The sequence below is a fragment of the Cetorhinus maximus genome, chromosome 17 (genome assembly GCF_964194155.1).
Source record: "Cetorhinus maximus chromosome 17, sCetMax3.hap1.1, whole genome shotgun sequence".
NCBI classification, from domain to species: domain Eukaryota; kingdom Metazoa; phylum Chordata; class Chondrichthyes; order Lamniformes; family Cetorhinidae; genus Cetorhinus; species Cetorhinus maximus.
The window spans coordinates 85,911,355-85,933,238 of NC_135895.1; the positions used below are offsets into that span (position 1 = coordinate 85,911,355).

A 21,884-nucleotide genomic window follows, 5' to 3' on the forward strand; every position below is an offset into this window, starting at 1 on the left:
CGATGTGAAGGGGACAATTTTACAGATAACACAAAACTTGAGAGAATTGTAAATTGTGAGGCCGACAGTGTAGAAATTCAAAAGGACATTGGCACAATTGTGGAGTGGGCAGATAGGTGGCAGATGATGTTCAATGTGGAGAAGTGTGAGGTGATACATTTTGGTACAAAGAACATGGAGAGGCAGTATAAAATAAAGGATACTATTCTAAAGGGTGTGCAGGAGCAGAGAGACCTGGGTGTATATGCACAAGGTCATTAAAGATGGCAGGACAGTTAGAGAGAGCTGTTTCTAAAGCATACGGCTTCATTAATAGGGGCATAGAATAGAAGAGCAGGGAGGTTATGACAAACTTATATAAGACACTGGTTAGACCTTAGCTGGAGTATTGTGTACAGCTCCGGGCGCCACATTATAAGGAGGATGTGAACGCATTGGGGAGAGTGCAGAAGAGAGAAGAGGTTCATGAGAATGGTTCCTGGGATGAGATACTTCAGTTATGAGGAAAGATTGGAGAAGTTGGGACTGTTTTCCTTGGAGAGGAGAAGGCTAAGAGGAGACTTGGTAGAAGTTTTCAAAATCATGAGGAATCATGAGGGGTCTTGACAGGGTAGATAGGGAGAAACTGTTCCCGCTCGTAAATGGATTGAGAACCAGAGGGCACAGTTTTAAAGTGTTTTGAAAAAGAAGCAAATGCAAGGTGAGAAAAATCTTTTTCACACAGCGAGTAGTTAGGGTTTGGAATACGCTGCCTGGAAGTGTGGTGGAGGCAGGCTCAGTTGAATCATTCAAGAGGGCATTGGATGATTATTTAAATAGAAACAATGCGCAGGGTTACAGGGAAAAGGCAGGAGATTGGCACTAAATTAAAATGCTGAGAGAGCCGGTGCAGACACAATGGGCCGAATGGCCTCCTTCTGCACCATAACAATTCTGTGAATCTATGATCCGGGGATATTTGCACTGAATTTGTACCAGCCACATTATTCTGTCAATCTCATTTCAGCTGCAGGACAGGCGCCTTCTTAATCACTTACTGGAGAGGGCTCAGCAGCTCCCAAACTGCTCATACAACCATTGACATGATGGTCAATCCTCCGGTCTTTCTGCAGGAGGAGAAGGCCCACAACAATCAGGAGTGATCCCAGGCTTGACGGGGAGGGAATTCTGGATATTCGAGTCCTGACCCCGTATGAGGAGATGGCCGCAAAGCTAGCCAGGGTGAGGGATGGAGTTGGTGAAGAAGGGAAACAGGATTGTGTCTGTGATGAGGACAAGATAGGACTCCCCCAGGAAGCCAGTGAAGATGTCTCCAGTCTGCAGTTGTCAGCTGCGTCCACTGTATTTAATTAATGAGCCTGCTTGGTCAAACACTAAATCTTTCTTTTTTCTATTCCAGATACCATCAAGAAATGAGAGAGAGTAGCAATCCGGACCAGCCACAGCCCCAACCCCAGCCCCAAACCCACCACTGAGGAGGATACCTCAGAGTCCTCAGAGGATGTACAGTCATAGCACTCACCTGCACTCTCCGCCAGTGCAGATACAATCACCTCAGCGGGTGCACGTTCTACAGTAGGCTCAAGGTCAGTGAGTACGTACTGACACGGGTCCACAGCAGGCAAAGGAAGTGACCGCCGAGGTCTCTGACACATGGAGGAGTGCTAGCGACCAGGCCCTTGCTGAGCCCCATGCAGGTGATGAGCCTCTGGACTCAGCCCTAAGAGACCTGATGAAGATGCAGAGACAGGCAGGGAACATCAGGCAGAGTTGCCAGAGGCTATGGCTATGCGCAGACTAGACTAAAGGCTAGAGGAGCCTATCCATCTTCTCTTTGATATTGTGGCACTGACATGAGAGCACTTGGCTGCCTCCATGGAAGGGGTGGTGATTGCCTCGGATATGCACGCCCAGTAGAATGGATATGTGCTCAGATCTGCACTTCATTGCTGTAGGCATTGGTTGAGTGCAGCAGTGGCGAGGTGAAAGGGGGGTGAGGAACCTCGACTTCCCTCCAGGTGTACCTTCTCCTCAAGGGGTCAGGGAGGTCCCAACGAGCACCCACAGGGAGGACAAGTGCCAGCCAGGCACCCCAAGGATTTCATCCCAGGACACTCCAAGTGCGTCCTGCCACTCCACCTCCCCTCTGCCAGCGACTCCATCCTCTCCAGCAGGTCAGGCTGAGGAGGGTGCCTGTTCCTGAGCAGTAGACCCTTAGCAGGCCAGGGCGCCCTCAAAGCCTCGGGCCACCTGAGGGTGCCCACCAAAGCCATCACAGACAATAGGGAATAGCAGTCAGCAGGCTGTCTCCACCTCAGCTGCAGATGTCTAGGCTGCACCTAGGCATAGCGGTAGGCAACAAAGGGTTAAGAGGTATTGAAGGCGCACAGGTGTACACGTATTGTATTTATTTGTCCCTTGTAAATGTGTGTTCACGTGCACTGTTTTGAAGCCTTCTGGAGTCCATCTCACTGCTAGTTGCTTCAATGGTCACGGGCCTTTAAAGGTCTAGAATGTGGCCGCCATCAGACTCCAATCATGAACTCCCATAGATTCAGTTCTCCCACATTATTAACATAATGATCACTCAATAGTCCTACATGTGCATGATTAAGACCTGGCCATCAGTTGTGAGCGCGCTGCCTGGCCACACACCATGCAAGCTCACCATGTTCTGACCTTTGAAATCGTGTTCATTGAGGTCACTGCATTTCCTGCTGCTGTTGCCCTGATGTCAGATGTGGGTTGATACCATGAGTACTCAAGGTGAATTAAATCTGCTATGTGAGTGGCAAGGAACACTTTAGATGCAGTTTCAGGGCTGATAAACTGAATCTCTACACTGTCTTCTTAACAGTAGAAAACCAAAGGCTGTCTTATATGTCTGGAGGAAGCTGTGGTGGGCACATTCAATCGTGAGTTGCCTTCCTAGGTGATTTGTCATTTTTAGCTAACATTCAGGTGAAGACAGCAAGCAAGGAGGCAATGGGCACACTACCCTTGAGGGATTTGAATGTGGGGTTTAAGAGGTGCAGTTGCCTGATGCCTCTGTCAGACCTCACATGGAGATTTGTGTGGCCTGCCCATCTCCTTGTCAAGAGTGGCAGTAGGTCTTGCATAAAGGGTTTGCAACCAAAGTGCATTGGACATCATTGAAGGTCCGGGGTTCCACTGCATGAGGAGAGAGAGTAGAATGGGCCTGTGTGCTGGACCGTGCCGAGGACTGTGAGGGTATCCATGTGAAGCATCAGCAGCTCTAACAGGGCTCTGCAGGGTTAATGCAGGAAAGATGTTTACCTTGGTTGGGGTGTCCACAATGACGGATCACAGTCTCTCACTAATATCAAGGCCATCTAGGACAGAGACTTGTAGGAGTCTCAGTGATTGGAGGGTCTGGAGTGGTTGCACCTCAGCAATCAATAGAACAGGTGAGGCACTCTCACTGAGTGGTCTACAAAGTTACCTCAAAATTCTCAGCATGATAAAGATATCAAGGGCTATGGGTTTATTATGAGCGATTTGCCTCCTGTGATCACATATCAGATGTACATTCAGTGGAATCCTTTTCTGTTGATGAAAGTGACTGGCTGTTGCCAGGGAGCTCTCAAGGATACACACGTGTAGTCAATCCCCTGTGATTGTGGGAAAGCTGAGATTTCTCCAAAGTTCAACCCTCTTGTAGCCTGGCTTTCGAGATCCAGGTGGAATTAGACAAATTGGCGTGCTCTCCTGAACAGGGCATTGGTGACCTCCTGTACGCACTTGTGTGTCTCTGACTGGGAGATGCTGCATTGGTCCCCAGTGAAGTCCTGGGAGGATCTACTGGCAAAGAATTTCATGGCAGCGGTGGCCTTCAATGCTACCAGCATGGGATTCTCCCCAAGTCCTTGTGGCTGCAGCTTGTCATGGAGAAGCTGGCAGATGTGAGCAACTACATCCCAGGGCATCTGAAGGTGCCTCTGGCATAACCTTCACTCATTTATAGATAAGACCATGGCCTGCAATACACCTGTGGTTGGGCCAATGATTGCATGTTGCAGTGGGCCCTGTTCATAGAATCACAGAATCACAGTGCAGAAGAGGCTCTTCGGCCCATCGAGTCTGCACCGACACTTGAGAAACACCTGACCTACCTACCTAATCCCATTTACCAGCACTTGGCCCATAGCCGTGAATGTTATGACGTGCCAAGTGCTCATCCAGGTACTTTTTAAAGGATGTGAGGCAATCCGCCTCCACCACCCTCCCAGGCAGTGCATTCCAGACCATCACCACCCTCTGGGTAAAAAAGCTCTTCCTCACATCCCCCCTAAACCTCCTGCCCCTCAACTTTAACTTGTGTCCCCTCGTGACTGACCCTTCAACTAAGGGGAACAGCTGTTCCCTACCACCCTGTCCATGCCCCTCATAATCTTATACTCCTCGATCAGGTTGCCCCTCAGTCTTCTCTGCTCCAACGAAAACAACCCAAGTCTATCCAACTTCTCTTCATAACTTAAATGTTTCATCCCAGGGAACATCCTGGTGAATCTCCTCTGTACCCCCTCCAGTGCAATCACATCCTTCCTATAATGTGGGGACCAGAACAGCACACAGTACTCCAGCTGTGGCCTCACCAAGGTTCTATACAACTCCAACATGACCTCCTTACTTTTGTAATCTATGCCTCGATTGATAAAGGCAAGTGTCCCATCTGCCTTTTTCACCACCCCACTAACATGCCCCTCTGCCTTCAGAGGTCTAAGGACACACATGCCAAGGTCCGTTTGTTTCTCAGAACTTCCTAGTGTCATGCCGTTCATTGAGTACTTCCTTGTCAAATTACTCCTTCCAAAATGTATCACCTCACATTTTTCAGGGTTAAATTCCATCTGCCATTTATCTGCCCATTTGACCATCCTGTCTATATCTTCCTGTAGCCCAAGACACTCAACCTCACTGTTAACCACCCGGCCAATCTTTGTGTCATCCACAAACTTACTAATCCTACCCCCCACATAGTCATCTACGTTGTTTATATAAATGACAAATAATAGGGGACCCAGCACAAATACCTGTGGTACGCCACTAGACACTGGCTTCCAGTCACTAAAGCAGCCATCTGTCATTACCCTCTGTCTCCTACAACTAAGCCAATTTTGAATCCACCCTATCAAATTACCCTGTATCCCATGTGCATTTGCTTTCTTTATAAGTCTCCCATGTGGGACCTTGTCAAAGGCTTTGCTGAAATCCATTTAAACTACATCAACTGAACTACCCCCATGTAGACACCTGGTCACCTCCTCAAAAAATTCAATCAAATTTGTTAGGCATGACCTCCCTCTGACAAAGCCATGTTGACTATCCCTGATCAAACCTTGCCTCCCAAGTGGAGATGGATTCTCTCCTTTAGAAATTTCTCCAATAGTTTCCCTACCATTGACGTGAGACTCACAGGTCGTAGTTCCCTGGCTTATCTCTACAACCCTTCTTAAATAGCGGAACCACATTAGCAGTTCTCCCAGTCCTCTGGTTCCTCCCCCGTGGGCAGAGAGGAATTAAAAATTTGGGTCAGAGCCCCTGTGATCTCTTCCCTTGCCTCCCTTAGCAGTCTGGGACACAAATCATCTGGACCTGGAGATTTGTCCACTTTTAAGCCTGCCAACACCTCCAATACCTTGTCATTCCCTATATCAATTTGCTCACCAGCACCTTGACCTTCTTGAGGCCCCCGCTGCCTCTTGTTGCTCAGGCTATTGCTCCTCCTGGCCCAATGCTAACCTGAGATGGGTCCTCCTTCTCATCTGGATGAGAGCCAATTATAAAGCAGGTTTGCCTCGCGCCTGTGTCATTGGCACCTCGGTAGATCTGTGAATTTAGTGAGCATGTAGGTCCATCTCCATCTCAAAGGCAGCAAGTCCAGCGCACAGCATTTTGTCTGGCCTCTGTCTGGACATGGCATCTCCACCCCACCACTTCCAGGTGAAGGATATCCTGAAGGACCAGTATGATGAGCCATGTCTGAGGAGCCTCCCCCTGACACTATTCTGCTAGTCCTTGAGACCATTGACCATATAGAGAGACCATTGCCTTGGCATTATAGAAAGACTAACCACATGAGGCCTTGTCAGGCATGACCATTTACGCGGGAGGATGGAGGTTTAGAGTCACGGGTTGGTTGGCATCCATTAGCTGGGCCTCTTGGAGGCACCCACTTCCCTTCACTCCAGCCTCTGACTGCAGCAGATCGCAATTGGCACAGAATGAATGTCAGCTCTACACCTTTCTGGGGTTTTGATGTTGGGATCAATGAGTCAGGAACAAACTTGCTGCTGTGTGGGCTTCACTATATCGAGGAGAACAGACTCGAGCATCTTTGACATCCAGTTGCCTCATAATTATTAGGATGTTCCTTTAGTCGGCCACTTGTGCTGACCTTGAACTTCACCTACCCGAAAAGAGCCTCCTCCCACTTTAAGGGATCACACTTGCTAACACATTGTCAAAGTCAGATTTGAAAAATGGTCCACATCACCTTCCAGACTCAGTCCACTACCCTCCCCCTGTCACCAAACAACGTCCCCCCACCATTCCCCTTGACCCACCCAATATTACCATTCCTCTCCCCTCTGTCACCCTTGAACCTCCCCTATTACCCTGGACCCAATTACCATCCACCTCCACATGCCTTCCTTCCCCTTAGAGTCAACGTTCGTTACCATCCCCATGCTCACCCTGACCCTGACCTCTGTCGTTATCGGAGCCACCTGTCTAGTCTGTCTCCATGACCCCTCCATGAAACATTCACTTGCCAGATTATCACCCTGAACCTGCCACCCTGCCGCATCCCACACCTCCCTCTGACTGTGACTGTTCCCTCCTCTGACCAGTACCCCAAGCTTGACCCGCAGGACTCCACCATCGACAACACCAACCCTGCCCTCTGGGACACTCACTCCTCCCTTCTTCCCCGAGCAGTCTCTCTTCCCCTCTTTCCCGGACACCCTCTCTTCCCCGGACACTCTCTGCTCCCCCTTCCCCGGACACTCTCTCCTCCCCTCTATCCCGGACACTCTCTCTTCCCCCTTCCCTGGACACTCTCTCCTTCCCTCTATCCCGGACACTCTCTCTTCCCCGCTTCCCTGGACACTTTCTCTTCCCTGGACACTCTCCGCTCCCACTTCCCCGGACATTCTCTCTGCCATCTCCTTCCCCAGCCTCTCCCTTCCGCCACTTTCTGCTTCCTCCGTTAAGCCTTCACTCCGCCCTACGGCCACTCCTCCACCTTCCAGCCTTCACCTGCTTGCCCGGTGCAGCCTTCGCTCCACCCTACCCCCCATCCCCTGCCCACCCCCCACCCCCACCCGCCGCACCACCTTCCAGCCTTCACCTGCCTCCCATTTCCAGCCTTGACGCAGCCTTTGCTACCTGATATGAGTGAAGTTATGAGTGGCATCCAGGAAGACAAAAAGCAGCATCTACTGACCTCAAAGCCATGGAAGGGGTGAAGCTTGCCAGGTGCACACCACTTACAGTCATAAAAGTGAACGTTCTAATTTCTTGCTGGCAGGGAGCTTAATTTGAGCGGGGGGAGCTTAATTCTGGTGAGGTGACATTTTAATGAGCATGCATGACATTGTTCATTGGGAAGCTCGACCTGCCTTTAAAGTCCCAAGAACAAAATCCCTACAGTTCATACCGACATCAGGAAATTGATTTTTGGCCTCACGCTAAATGAAATTCCCCCACCCGCCATACTGCTGGCAGGGCTGGAAGATTCTGCCTAGCGGAAACTATCATCTGCTGTCAGGAAATTAGAAGAGTTTATCAGTAACAGGGTGAGCAAACATCTTGAAAGTTTTTAGCTGATCAGAGAGCCAGCATGGATTTCTATAGGGTAGGTCATGCCTTACGAATCTGATTGAATCTTTTGAAGTAATGGACATTGTTAGCAAGTGTGATCCCTTAAAGTGGGAGGAGGCTCTTTTAGGGTGGGTGAAGTTCAAGGTCAGCACAAGTGGCCGACTAAAGGAACATCCTAATGGACAGAGGAATGTCTATAGATGTTATGACTAAGAAAATCCCCCATACTCTTAGCTAAGTCTGAGTCTCATGGAAGTGAATTATTGTCCTGGCTAGGAAGTTGGCTAAGCTGAAGGAGACAGAGACTAAGGATAATGGGTAGGTATTCTAAATGGCAGAATGTGACTAATGGTATCTGAAAGCTCTGGGTTGGAGCTTCAACTATTCACTTCATTTATTAATGACTCAGGTAATGGGATGGAAAGCCTCATATCCAAATTTGCAGGTGACACAAAGGCAACATTGTAAACGGTATAGATGGAAGCATAAAATTGCAAAGAGGAATTGATAGATTAAGTGAATGGGCAAAACTCTTGCAAATGGATTTCAATGTAAGACCATCTACTTTGGGCCGAAAAAGAATAGAAAAGAGTCCTACTTAAATCGTGAAAAGCTGAAAACAATGGGGATCCAAAGAAACTTGGGGGTCCAGGTGCACTGATCATTAAAATGTCACGAATAGGTGCAGTACATAATCAAAGAGGCTAATGGAATGGCCTTTATAGCTGGAGGACTAGAATACAATGGGATAGAAGTCATGTCTCAGCTATACAAAATTATGATTAAATTACACCTGGTGTACGATGAGCCATGCTGGGCATTACATTTCAGGAAGGTTATATTGGCCTTGACAGTGTGGATTTAGTAAAATGATGCCTGACTTCATAGGGTAAACTAGGAGAAGCAAAAAACTAAGGTTGTAGTCCCAGAAATTTAGAAGGTCAAATGTGATTTAATTGAATCCTTCAATGTATTAATGGGAACTAATCTGGTAGATTGGGAGAAACTGTTTCTGCTAGTTGGGGATGCTTAGATTAGGCAGCAGAGTCAAAACATTACAGCCAGACATTTTAGGGGAGAAATTAGGAAACACATCTAAAAGGATGATAGAAGTTTGGAACTTTCTTCTGCAAACAACATTTGACGCTAGCTCAACCATTGATTTTAAAACTGAGGCTGATAGATTTTCATTAGCCAAAATTACCAAGGGGTATGGGGCAAAGGCAAGTGTATGGAGTTAGGTTGCAGATCATCCATGATCTCACTGAATGATGGAACAGGCTGAAAAGTCTAAATGGGCTACTCCTATTCTACGCTCCTAGCCCATTGTGGCTGTATCCATGGCATATCATTTAATGTCCTTGGATGTACTCTGACGCTCCTGTAGCTAGGAAACTTTCTAAACTATCGCCCAAATAGTCTGTTTGCAATCAAAGGGGTCTACAAACTTTCCTCAGTTAAACATGTAATTAATTTTAGCTAAAAAGCCATTGTTCTAACAATGTTAAAAGACTTGCACCTGCAGTTACCTTCTCATGCTCACTATTTAACATAATGTAATGAATGCTTCTTTTTTTATTTCACTAAGTCAGTAGTTGGAGAGGCACTGTCATTCCTTCTGCATGGGAGAACATTGGAAACTGTGCCACAATAATGTGGTCAGACCAAATAATATTCAAGGACTGCTGGCATGCAATTTCAATTTGTATTACTCAGCCCAACAAGAACTAAATTAGAGATGCATGCAAGGTGTTTTCTATGAACAGATTATAGTCAACAGGTCATGAAAACACCACTTTATGATTTCGCCTGAATGAATTGCAAATCTATGTATAAGCAGGGGAGTGGTACTAGTTCAAATAGCCAGGTGGCCTCCTTCTGTGCTGTTTGATTCTGTAACATAGATACAGAGCGCAAAATGACACCACTGTCTGCCGTGTTTCATTAAAATTCCTAGGCTCACCCATTATCCATGTTTTGAAACTAGTCTAAAAACCGATTTCAGAAGCATTTACATTGTGACTTTACCTGCAACTGATAAACTTTGAATTCAGCTAGGAGTAAACTTAAATCAGTGCTCAAGAGATACCAAGAGGTGATTTACATGCTTAGAGAATGTGGACACTCTCTTCAACACTTGCAAAACATTGAGAACTTAACTGCCTGTCAGCACAATTATGTGGAGTTTTACTGGGTAGGAGAATGGGAATCAAAGCGACCCAACATCAATTAGATGTTTCTTGGCTTGAATCGATATTGTAGGCACTAATCTCCGCAGTACAAAAGATCTCCCAATAACAATGTTTAAAATACCATTCCACAATACACATCAATACTATTGAATGGCAGCATAATTGAAGTAGATTGAGCTTCAATTTGGCTTTGCTCCCTCACCATTAAATGGAGTGTCCTATAGTGTTATATCCACTAATCCAGTGAGAACTGAGAGCACTCACCTGACAGGCTTTTCCAATGGCTGCCAGCCAATAGCCTGGGGCTCCTCACATACAACTTACTGCTTTTGCAATCAGGTTCTCAACCAATCTAGCTACTAGACAACACTTGACACGCTTTCAATTGTAATAAAAGGTCTCAGATTGATGTTATCACTTTACATTAAACCCAATGAAGTTGAAAATATTGTCAAAGTCTATCCTATCACATTTCCCTAAGGCTCATTTTCTGTTGCTAAGCCCATTAGCCCAGGCAGAATATGCTTCCAAACTCTTTTCACAAATGGGGGGAATTTGCCGAGCAGCATTAGTCAGACTCACTGCAAACATCATCTTTCACGAAAAACAAGGTGAAATTAGGTGGGTCTCTCTGGTCTTGGATTGGAAGAAAATGAATATTATTTCCCAGCTGCAGAACATATTTTCTCAGATTGAGTTGCCAAATTTGTCATGCTGATAACATTAACAATTCAATAAGTCTGCCCATTTTTAATTCCAGTTGTGCATGTTTGCTTGCTCTGATTTGTAGCACTGATTGGCTAAGCATCTGTTCTCCACCTGTTCGTGATTACTCAACCATGATTCGATATTCCATCTTGGCTTATGAAGAGCAGGGCTCTATAATAACTTCAATATGCTGCATTACAAACAGGCTGAGAAATAATAAAGCAAATCTTCAATCTGTTCCATAGATTCACCACTCTCTGGCTAAAGAAGTTTCTCCTCATCTCTGTTCTAAAAGGTCTTCCCTTTACTCTGAGGCTGTGCCCTCGGGTCCTAGTCTCTCCTACTAATGGAAACATCTTCCCCACGTCCACTCTATCCAGGCCTTTCAGTATTCTATAAGTTTCAATCAGATCCCCCCTCATCCTTCTAAACTCCATCGAGTATAAACCCAGAGTCCTCAAACGTTCCTCATATGTTAAGTTTATTCAAAGTCAATACCAACTCTTGTCCCTTCCATGCCTATTCATCCATGTACATAACAAATAACCCATATAATTACAATGGAAAGAGTGGAACTGCTGAGAGAAAAAAAACACCCATTCACAAATATTATTTTTCACAAAACTGCTGTTTCTTCAATCCCATAAAATTGTCACACAGGCTATTAAAGTATAAATAAGAAAAACTTCAAATACTTCACAGCTCTTAATCTTGTCCAGATTTCAATGGTTAAGTGTACAGAAGAAGATAGCATGTCCTTAACTCTTAAGGATTCTAAAGGCTGAGCAACACAAGTCAATCATTTAAAATGCTGGATTGCTTGTTGGAACTGAGAGCAGCTGTAAACACCTTGGCGTTCCATCTCCTACTATGTCTGTACCTGTATTCTATAGCTTATTGTTTATCCAATAACACAATATCAATACTGTAATGAGCTGGTGCTCTTGTCACGACCCACTGGGGATAGTGCGCTGTAATGTCAAGCCCCACTCCTCCCTGAGCCACGACAATTTTGAAAAGTTTGATCAACCCACCAAATTGCCCAATTCTATCTAACTGTTTAATTTAGGTTAACAGAATACGAGCATTAGGTTTGTAAACTGAATAAGTAAATAACTGTTTATCGAACAAACTGTCGCTAACCAGTGGCAAAAGAAGGAAATATGAACTGTTAATTTCTAACTCTATAACTTAGACTCTACCCCTTCTTAAATCCCTAGATACGGACACACACACACACACAAAACATGGATTTTAAGGGTGGAATAAAACAGTTCAATAGCACCAATCCGGAGTACAGGATTCGATGGGTTGATTTTGATTGATGTCTTCCAAATTCCTTTCAGTTCTTGTTGATGACACAAGGTGGTCTTCCAGCACTTTAGTATTTAGTTCACTGGTTGAGAATTTGCTTTTCAATGTCCCTAACAATGGGTTTCCCCTTTTCCTTTTTCCAGGGGTTTCCTCAGAGAGAGAGCAGGTTATAGAGATATGAGGAAAAGAGATTTTAGATGTTTTCTCTTTGCAGGCCGGGAGCTTTCTGTTTTGCTACCACACAAAACTCTGGTCAAGAGCCAATTAGAATGCTGATGTCAGGCAGCTCCCTTGATCTAGGACTCCATTACAGCACCATCCTGTCTTTCATGGCACACTCTGTACCAGGACTGCAGCATTGCATATATCTCTCATCCTGTTCCAGTAGACATGTCCTTTAAACTGCAGCCATTGTAATTCTAATCCACAGCCCAAAAGAAAATAAAAAGATATGTTCTTTACAACAGCCCAACAGAAATAAAAAGATATGTTCCTAACACTTTGTTCTGTTAATTCAGCACAGATGGGATTAAAATGTGAGACCTTCTGGTTTGCATGGTGTAGAATTACACTTGATATAGCTTAAAGCATTTTACTTTTAAGTTGTATATTCTACACAGCATGTATAAAGATTCGACTCGAGACTCCTGTTCTAAATCTGACTCCATTTGACAACCAAAAATATTATAATGAGAATGTGAAATTTGAACATCAAAAAAATGTTTTTTTTAAGTATTGATGTATATTGCATCTAAGGGACAGAAATGATGTGAGAGCAAATGAGTGTTTATTTGGATAAAGGATATTTCATGGCATTCAAAAAGATCTGAATCTAGTAGGCGGAATAGCTGAAGAATGCCAGCTGGATTTTAATGGGGAATAAACGCACCTTTAATAAGCATTGAAATTGGAACATGAAACATTGCCAGAAAGAATAATAGTGGAGAAGGATGTTTGTGTGATTAATGACCACTTATTGAAAGTGTCCAGTCAATGTGAAGCTATCATCAACAAGGGTAATCAAATACTACACTGCATCTCATGGATGCTTGATTAAGTTAAAATGACGTGCAATATTTGGCACCCTATTTTAAAAGGACACAAGCAACTGTGCAGAGAATTCAGAGGCGAGCACTAGTGTGTCCCCAGGGTTTGAAGCTACGAAGACAAGAGCAGCGTAAGTCTGAATGGAAAGGCAGATCGCTGCAGATGCTGGAAATCTGAAATAAAAATAGAAAATGCTGAAGATGCTCAGCAGGTCAGGCAGCATCTGTGGAGAGAGAAACAGAGTTAGTGGCTGGGATTTTCAGGTCCCACGCACGGTGGCACTTATTGCTGGCGGGGCGGAAAATTTGGCGACCCAGCAAGACCTCTATTGATGTTCAGCCTTGGCGGGACTGGAAAATCCTGGCCAATGTTTCAGGTCGATGACCTTTCATCAGAACTGGGAAAAGCTAGGGATGCAATAGGTTGAGCAAGGGGCGGGTGGGACAAGGAGAAAGGAGGGTCAGTGACAGAATGGCAAACATGAGAAGGGAAATTGAAAGCGATACAGGTGAACAGGATAAAAGAGACAAACGGAAATCCCATCGGAGAGAAGAGCTGACTTTTCTCCACGGGGAGTTCTGTTCTTCTCGCCGATGGGATTTCCGTTTGTCTCTTTTACCTTGTTCACCCTCATTGCTTTGTATTTCCCTTCCCTTGTTTGCCACCCTATCACCTTCCCTTTCTCCTCGCCCCACCCACACTTGCTCAAAACCTATTACATCTCTAACTTTTCCCAGTTCTGATGAAAATTCATTGGCCTGAAATGTTAACTCTGTTTCTCTCTCTACTGATTGTGCCTGACCCGCTGAGTATTTCCAGCATTTTCTGTTTTTATGGCATAGATCTGAACTTATTTTTAACAGCAAAAGAATGACTGGGACGTGACACGATCAAAAAGTTACCACCAAAAAGCAGTTAATGTTCCGTTATCAATTCCTATGAAAAGAGTTGGTTGGTGAAAGTGGGCTAGAATGTTCTTGCTCAGCATTCTGATCTTGAACTTTGTTGCCCGAGCCCACGACCTTGTATTTTTTGTGTCCCATCCATTTAAGTCTCGTAAATGATTTTCCTACCCTGCCACAATTACTCTTTTGCCTTGCCTTCTTACCCGCTGATTCTGAACATTAAATTTCCCTACCACCTGGTCTGAGTATTGAATGCTTTCCCTCTCTTCCAAGCTTCAGCTTGTTTTTTAAACCAGTCAAGCTTTATGCATCCAAGAACATTGAAACAGAAGTAGGTTATTCAGCCCTTCGAATCTGTTCCACCACTGAATTAGATCATGGCACATTCCCAATTCACTCCTCCCTCCAACTTTAACACTTCATTTCCTTGCCTGTGCCAAATTCTGTGAGTCCTCTCTCCTTCTATTCAGTCATGTGCTTGTTCTTCCCACCTGTGCTGGTTTAGTGCTGCAATTTGTTTCTTAGTCAAAAATAGGAACATGACCTCAATGGTAATTTTCATTCCATTTCATTAGCCATCATTGAGGACAGTTGAGAAGTTATTGAAATATTTCCAGAAAGGAGACTTTCTCAACTCTGCTCTTGTCGAAAGTAGTTTGCAAGTTTAAGAGGTGTGTGTGAAAACTGCTACTGTAAATGACATCTGACTTTAAAAGGTTTGCTGCATGGGGTTATAGATTAACAGCAGGCACTGTTGCTACTGAAGTTTGCTGATATAAATCCAGAAGCATGAATTTTAGAATATAAAATACAATGCCTGCTCAGAGTCACCTGCAGTCTCTCCTCACCTGTCCTGAATCTTTGATGCTCTACTGTTGGGAGCAGGTTCTTAATCGTAGCCAAAAATAGTTAACAAGCATGAAGGCATCTTGTGCACCATGTTTGCTTCAAGGTCAGACAGCACCCTAACTTGGATGTGTATCGCTGTTCCTTTGTTGTCGCTGGGTCAAAATCCTGAAACGTGTTGTGGAACAGCCTTCATGACATGGACCTCAGCAATCAAAGGCAGCTCACTACCACCTTCTCAGAGCAACTAAAGATGGTCAATAAATGCCAGCCTTGGCAGCGATACTCCCATCTGAAGAATGAATTAAAACACAACTTCTTCAGGAGTTAAGAGTTAGCTGTTTTTGGCCAAGAAATACAGCTGCTAAAGGTGTTGGCGTTAGCTGGAAGGAGGAACACTACACAGGGCACTGGAAAGACTTCCTGTTCTTCTGTGATATGGGATCTTCAGCAATTGGAACAAGCATATTGGGTATCAATTTAGTATTTCATATGGAAAATAGCATGTCTAACAAGTCAACACTCTGTCAATACAGTATTAAGAGTGTCAGATAGGATATGTGCTTAAGTCTTGGCTTAGGTCTTAGACCCACAATCTCAGACGCAAAAGAAAAGGGTTTCCCAATCCACATAAAAGCACTTCAGAAATCCAGACAGCCTGGCTCTCTGTTTCACCCTGGAGAAAAGGGGATATCAAAACTCGATGGGCAGAACTTTCACCTCAGCGGGCGGGTGCTCACCCGACCCATTCAAGTGTGAAATGATGTGCGTTGGCATCAGGACAGCGTCCGGACGTCAATGTGCAGTTGCACGATAATTCGGATGGCGGGCACGCACGGGAATCGGCAGTGCGCCCGCCGACAATTAAGAGGCTTATTAAGGCCATTAAAGAATCAATTAACTTAAAATTTTCACTGCCTGTCCAACCCTATGGTCGGCAGGCAGACGGAAAGGCCAAGCGGCCTTTGCACTTTTTTTTGGAAACCTCATCCACAGGCAGGATGAGGTTTCCAACATCAAATAAAAATGAAATAAAATTTTTCAAATTTCTCTTATAGCATGTCCCTTATCATGTGACAGATTCACATGAGGGGACATGTTTTATAACATTTTTCTAATCTTTATTATTTTTTTGGAAAACTCTTCATCTCCTTGAGGCAGCTTTGTGCCTCAGGGAGATTCTCAAGCATGAGTTTGTGCGCATATGCAAAGTTCACACTCACCCTCCTACACTTTGCACAGGCAGCGCTGAATGCTGCCACTCACATTTCACGCTGGATGGGCCTGAATTGGCCCACCAGCTGGTATCGCCTTCTGGTCTCAATCGCGGGCAGCGGTCAGCTTCCGCCGAGCCCGCCCGTCAAGGGCTAAATTCTGCCCAATGTGTGTAAGACAGATGTGAATGGATTCCATCAACCTTTCAATGTATTATTTTGGTTTTCCTCATCCAAAACAAGGTTGGGTGAATCTCAAGGTGTCAACAACAACAACACAGGATGACTGGAATCAAAACGCGCATCACCCTTGACTGGAAAAAGGTCTTTGAATTTGTGGAAATCACATGACGAGGGAGCCATTTTGTTGTTTGCTTTTGAAACCAGCATGAAAGCTGCTGACAGGCAGAGTTCCACCAAAAGTCATCAAATTATCTGTAAGGCCAAGGCGATTAACAGTAAATACTTTGCAAGTGGGAGATGCCCATTGAGAGGAGGACCTGTTCCAGTTAAAGTTCACCTGACAACCGTCTTCCTAGAAATTCAATTACAAGAAACCTCACAGCTTGCTGAGAAATGCTTTGCCTCACAAGACTTTCACTTCAACTAAAGCATCAACTTCATCTAAGGAACGACAGGCCTGCCATGAAAGAGACTGGAATAATTATAAGCTGTGGCAGTATATTACCTTCACTTGCATCTAATCTTTGTGTGTGTGTGTGAGATGAGGGAGTGAGCCGTTGCATTAATTTCAGGTGAATGAGATAATAAATAGCCTTCTTTATTTTTAACTCACTAAAAGCTTGCTACTCGAAATTATTTAAGGCTAAGAAAACACTCACCTCTTCACATACAAACATAATGATCATGGGCAGTAAAGGAAATACATAAATTTTGTACATGACACATCCCTCCTGTCTGGCCTCTGTCAGTGAAGGAATCAGCCAGACTTTCATCTTTGAAAAAGGTGTGAACTGCCTGTGGCGGCACAGCAGATGCCAGTAGCTCCCCGAGATAAATTTTGTGCAGCCTGAGGCCTAATTTCAGACCAGCCTTGGGCCTTCTTGTTGGCACCTGTGCAGCACTTGCATGGTGCCAATTCTGTGCCCGAAAACAGGCTTGACCAGATTTCTATCACATTTTGTTGCAATAGGCAAAGTCGATAAAATAGATCTGAATTAATTCCATACCTAAGCCTCAAACCTGAGTTGGCTTTGACATAAATCTTAATAAAATCTTAATAGATTCATTGCAACCACTGCTGGATAAATTTGTTATGAAAGAGCAATTCCTCTGACTTGCCATGAGTGACTGACTACATCTGACTATAATTAGAGATGCAGCGAAATGCTATAATTGCCCTCAGTGTCCTGTGAGTGGGGAAAAGGGACTGGAGTTAAGATGTCTGCTCATTATCACTGTGCTGTGATCTTTGTTGGAAAGTGCACCTTCAATAATACCAGTGAGGGATTAGGTCACGTTTAGCCCAGGCTTATTCATGAAGAATGGTTACTTGGGTGAAGTATAGAAACTTATGTCCGCTTATGGAATTGTACCCCATCGTAAGTTATCACCTTTCAAAGATTAAAGGTGAGAAAAGACCAAAAATAAAACATAGCAGCAGTAATTGAAGAGTATTTTAAGTCTCACTGCTGCAAGTGGGCAGATTCTGCAGGATGTTTTCACTGATTGATCAGCTGCAGTGGTACCACCTCAGCCTTACCCTATCAGATAATACCAGAACTGACCTGTCTTGTCCTTCACATAAAAATCTACTCAATTTTGGCTAACTGTAATGTTGATGAATCAAAAAGACATGAGACAAGTGCTCAGTGTATTTCAAGTGAGTACAGAAACAAGAGGATAAGGCAGATGAATGCGTGGCTGGAAAGGTGGTACAGGAGGGAGGGCTTCAGGTTCCGAGGGCACTACTGGTTCTGGGGGAGATGGCACCTGTACAAGCTGGATGGGTTGCACCTGAACAGAGCCAGGACTGAGCTCCTTGCTAGTTTTGCTTGTGCCGTTGGGAGGCCTTTAAACTAACTCAGCATGGGTGTGGGAACCAGGAGAGAACATTCGAGAGGAATAGCATGGTGCACAAAATATTGGGAGAGACAGGTAGCACTAGTATAGAGAATAGTAAGTTAACAGGTAGAGTTGGAATAAGGGAGAAAGTCATGGAACAGGATCTTCCGGTTTATGAGTGGGGGCGGGGCCCGCTCGCTGACACGTAAAATGACGCGGGGTGATGTTGGGCGGAACTCCCGCCGTCACCACGCGTCATTTCCATTTTCAGGTCAGCGGGGGCGCAGCCCATCGACCTGTCAACAGTCAATTGAGGCCATCGAGAAAGTACTTAACATAATTAATGGACCTGCCCTTCCAACCTTAAGGTTGGCGGGCAGGCCGGGAGACCTGGCGGGCTTCAGAAAAAGCATAAAACCTCAACCACGGGTGGGATGAAGTTTCATGAGTGTTTTTAAATATTTAATAAGGGTTTGAGTAAAAGTGATGGACATGGCCCAACTCATGTGATAGTGTCACATGAGGGGACATGTCAGGGAAATTTTTTAAACATTTGTCCTAAAAGTTTTGATTCCGAGATGATCTCCCTGAGGCAGCATTTAGCCTCAGGGAGATCAGTGCGCTCTTTCATGCGCATGCGTGAAAGAGCACACTCCCAGCTGAGGGCATACCCACCCCGCCCGCACAGGGAGCGCATAGCACTTCCTGGCGGATGTCACGCTGGGCAGGCCTTAATTGGCCCACCTACTTAAAATGGCGGCATGCCCCCAATCAAGGGCACCGATTGGAGGCGCACCCACCTACACCCGCTCCTTACACTTCCTCCCCAACGGGGGGAGGAAATGTTTCCGATGAAGTCTAAATCAGGGTTACAGTGCATGTATCTGAATGCATGGAGTATAGTAACTAAGATTGGGGAGTTACGAGCGCAGATTGCCAAGTGGAAATTTGGAGTAGAATTTTCTCCCCATTGAGGGAGCTATGCGGGGGCGGGCGCTGGCTGGTGTGGACCCGACTGGCACCCCCGATCAGGTCCGCACCGCCATTTTACGTGGGCAGGCCAATTAAGGCCCGCCCAGTGTGACGCACGCCCAGAAGCGCTGAGCACTCCCTATGTGGGCAGGGAGGGGGTTCACTGAGTCAGGGCCTGCACTCTTGCACGCGCATAAATCTCCCTGAGACACAGAGCTGCCTCAGGGACATTAGTTTAAGTTCCAAAAATTTTAATAACGAAAAAAATTTTAAGGCATGCCCCCTCATGTGAACTGGGGCATGTCAATGAACTTTAATGAAAAATTTTATTTAAATTATAAACCCTTCATGAAACCTCATCCCGCCCATGGATGAGGTTCCATGAAAAATGCGAAAGCCGCCTGGGCTCTTTGCCTGCCCGCCAACCTTAAGGTTGGCCGGGCAGCTTTCTCAATAGGCATAATTAGTTAATTAATGGCCTTAACAGGCCTTTGACAGTTTGCCAGGCACGCATGTGCGAAAGAGCGCACCCCCGACTCAGGGAATATCACCCCCCACCACCCCCCACCCGCACAGGGAGTGCTCAGCTCTTCCGGGTGCGCGTCACGCTGGGCAGGCCTTAATTGGACAAATTAGGCACCCAAAAGGGGATTTACACATGGAGGCAGGGGAATGGCTCAGGTGTTAAATGAATACTTTGCATTTGTCTTGACAAGGAAGCAGGTGCTACCAAGGCCAAGGGAACAGAGGAGGAAACTGTCACTAGAAGGGTTCAAAGTTAATAAGGAATAAACTTAAAGTTGACAAGGCACTGGGACCGGATGACATACATCCAAGGATATTGAAAGAAGTAAGAGAGGAAATTGCAGGGGCACTGGCCATAATCTTTCAGTCTTCCCTAGATTCAGGGGAGGTGCTAAAGGACGGGAGAATTGCAAGCATTACACCCTTGTTCAAAAAAGGTTGTCAGGATAAAGCCATGAATTGCAGACCATTCAATTTAGTTTCAGTGGTGGGCAAGATTCTAGAAACAATTATTTGGGATAAAATTAATCATCACATGGGAAATGTGGGCTGAGTAGGAAGAGCCAGCATGGATTCCTAAAGAGGAAATCATATTTAACTAACTTGCTGGAGTTTTTTGAAGAGGGAACAGAGGGGGATGATGAGGGTAATGCTGTTGATGTGGTGTACATGGACTTTCAAAAGGCATTCGATACAGTGCCACACAACAGACTTGTGAGAAAAGTTATAGCTCATGGAATAAAAGAGACAGTAGCAACGTGGATACAAAATTGTCTGACTAATATGAAACAGAGGGAAATGTTTAATGGATATTTTTCAGGCTGGAAGAAGGTTTGTAGTGGAGTTCCTCAAGGGTCAGTATTAGGACCCTTGCTTTTCCTGATATATATTAATGACTAGATCTCGGTGTGCAGGGGACAATTTCAAAGTTGGCGGATGAAACGGAACTTGGAAGCATTTTAAACTGTGAGGAGAACAGTACAGAACTTCAAAAGGATATAGACAAGTCGGTGGGTAGTGTCAGTGGGCAGGTAGGTGGCAGATGAAGTTCAATGTGGAGAAATGTGAGGTGATGCATTTTGGTAGGAAGAACATGGAGAGATAATATAAAATAAGGGGTGCAATTCTTAAGAAGGTGCAGGAGCAGAGGGGCTTGAGTGTTTATGTGCGTAGATCATTGAAGGTGGCAGGACAGGTGGAGAGAGCAGTTAATAAAACATATAGTCTCCTGGGCTTTATTAATAGGGGAATAGAGTACAAGAGCAGGGAGATTATGCTGAATTTATTTAAGACACTCGTTAGGCCTCAGCTGGAGTATTGTGTACAGTTTTGAGCACCACATTGTAGGAAGGATGTGAACACATTGGACAGGGTGCAGAAAAGGTGTACAAGAATGGTTCCAGGGATGAGAAATTTCAGTTAAGATGATAGATTGAAGAGGTTGGGACTGTTCTCCTTGGAGAGGAGAAGGCTAAGAGGAGATTTGATAGAGGTGTTCAAAATCATGAGGGGGCTGGATAGAGCAGATAGGGAGAAACTGTTCCCACTCGTAAAAGGATCGAAAACGAAAGGGCAACTATTTAAAGTGATTTGCAAAAGAACCAAATGTGATGTGAGAAAAAACCTTTTCATACAGCGAGTGGTTCAAGTCTGGAATGCACTGCCTGGAAGTGTGGAGGAGGTAGATTCAATCGAGGCATTCAAGGGGGCATTAGGTGATTATTTGAATAGAAACAATGTGCGAGGGTACAGGGAAAAGGCAGGAGAATGGCCCTGAACCATAATGCTCATTCAGAGAACCAGTGCAGACACGAAAGGCTGAATGGCCTCCTTCTGTGCCATAACATTTTGTGATTCTGTGATTTAAAGCAAACATTCCTTTTATTGCAAGCGGGTAGAAAATTATGTGTGAAGATAAGGCTGCCAAGTTGAGTGTGTAGCAAAAGTGATGGGAGACCTGTATTGAGAAACATGAGAGTACGAGAACCTTTGAGTGAAGGAGGTGTTTTGGAATTGTCCAATGTAGTTGTGTATGTTGAGGAGTTTTAGATTTCCTTGCTCAGAATGAAGTATGAGGGGACAGAAATGTGAGCCTTGCTCGAAGAGGGTGAAGTTTTGTAGTGCTCAGGGAAGAGAGGGAGGAGTATGGTGATATGCTACCCTTGTGAAGTCTTTCTTCTGCTTTCTGCACTGTTAATCAGTCCTGGGTGTGAAGTCAGTGATAGCTCCCTTCAGAGAGTGCTACTAAATGCTAGTATCTGGTTTGGTGGTCAAAGGCCTAGGGGTAGGAT

At 45.1% G+C, this 21,884-nt stretch overlaps 1 protein-coding gene across 1 annotated transcript in view; it reads right to left on the bottom strand.

The window, feature by feature from the left end:
* The window catches only part of astn1 (astrotactin 1), a 2,710,576-nt gene that overhangs the window by 1,097,412 nt on the left and 1,591,280 nt on the right, over positions 1-21,884 (bottom strand). The gene's annotated exons all lie outside the window — the stretch shown is intronic.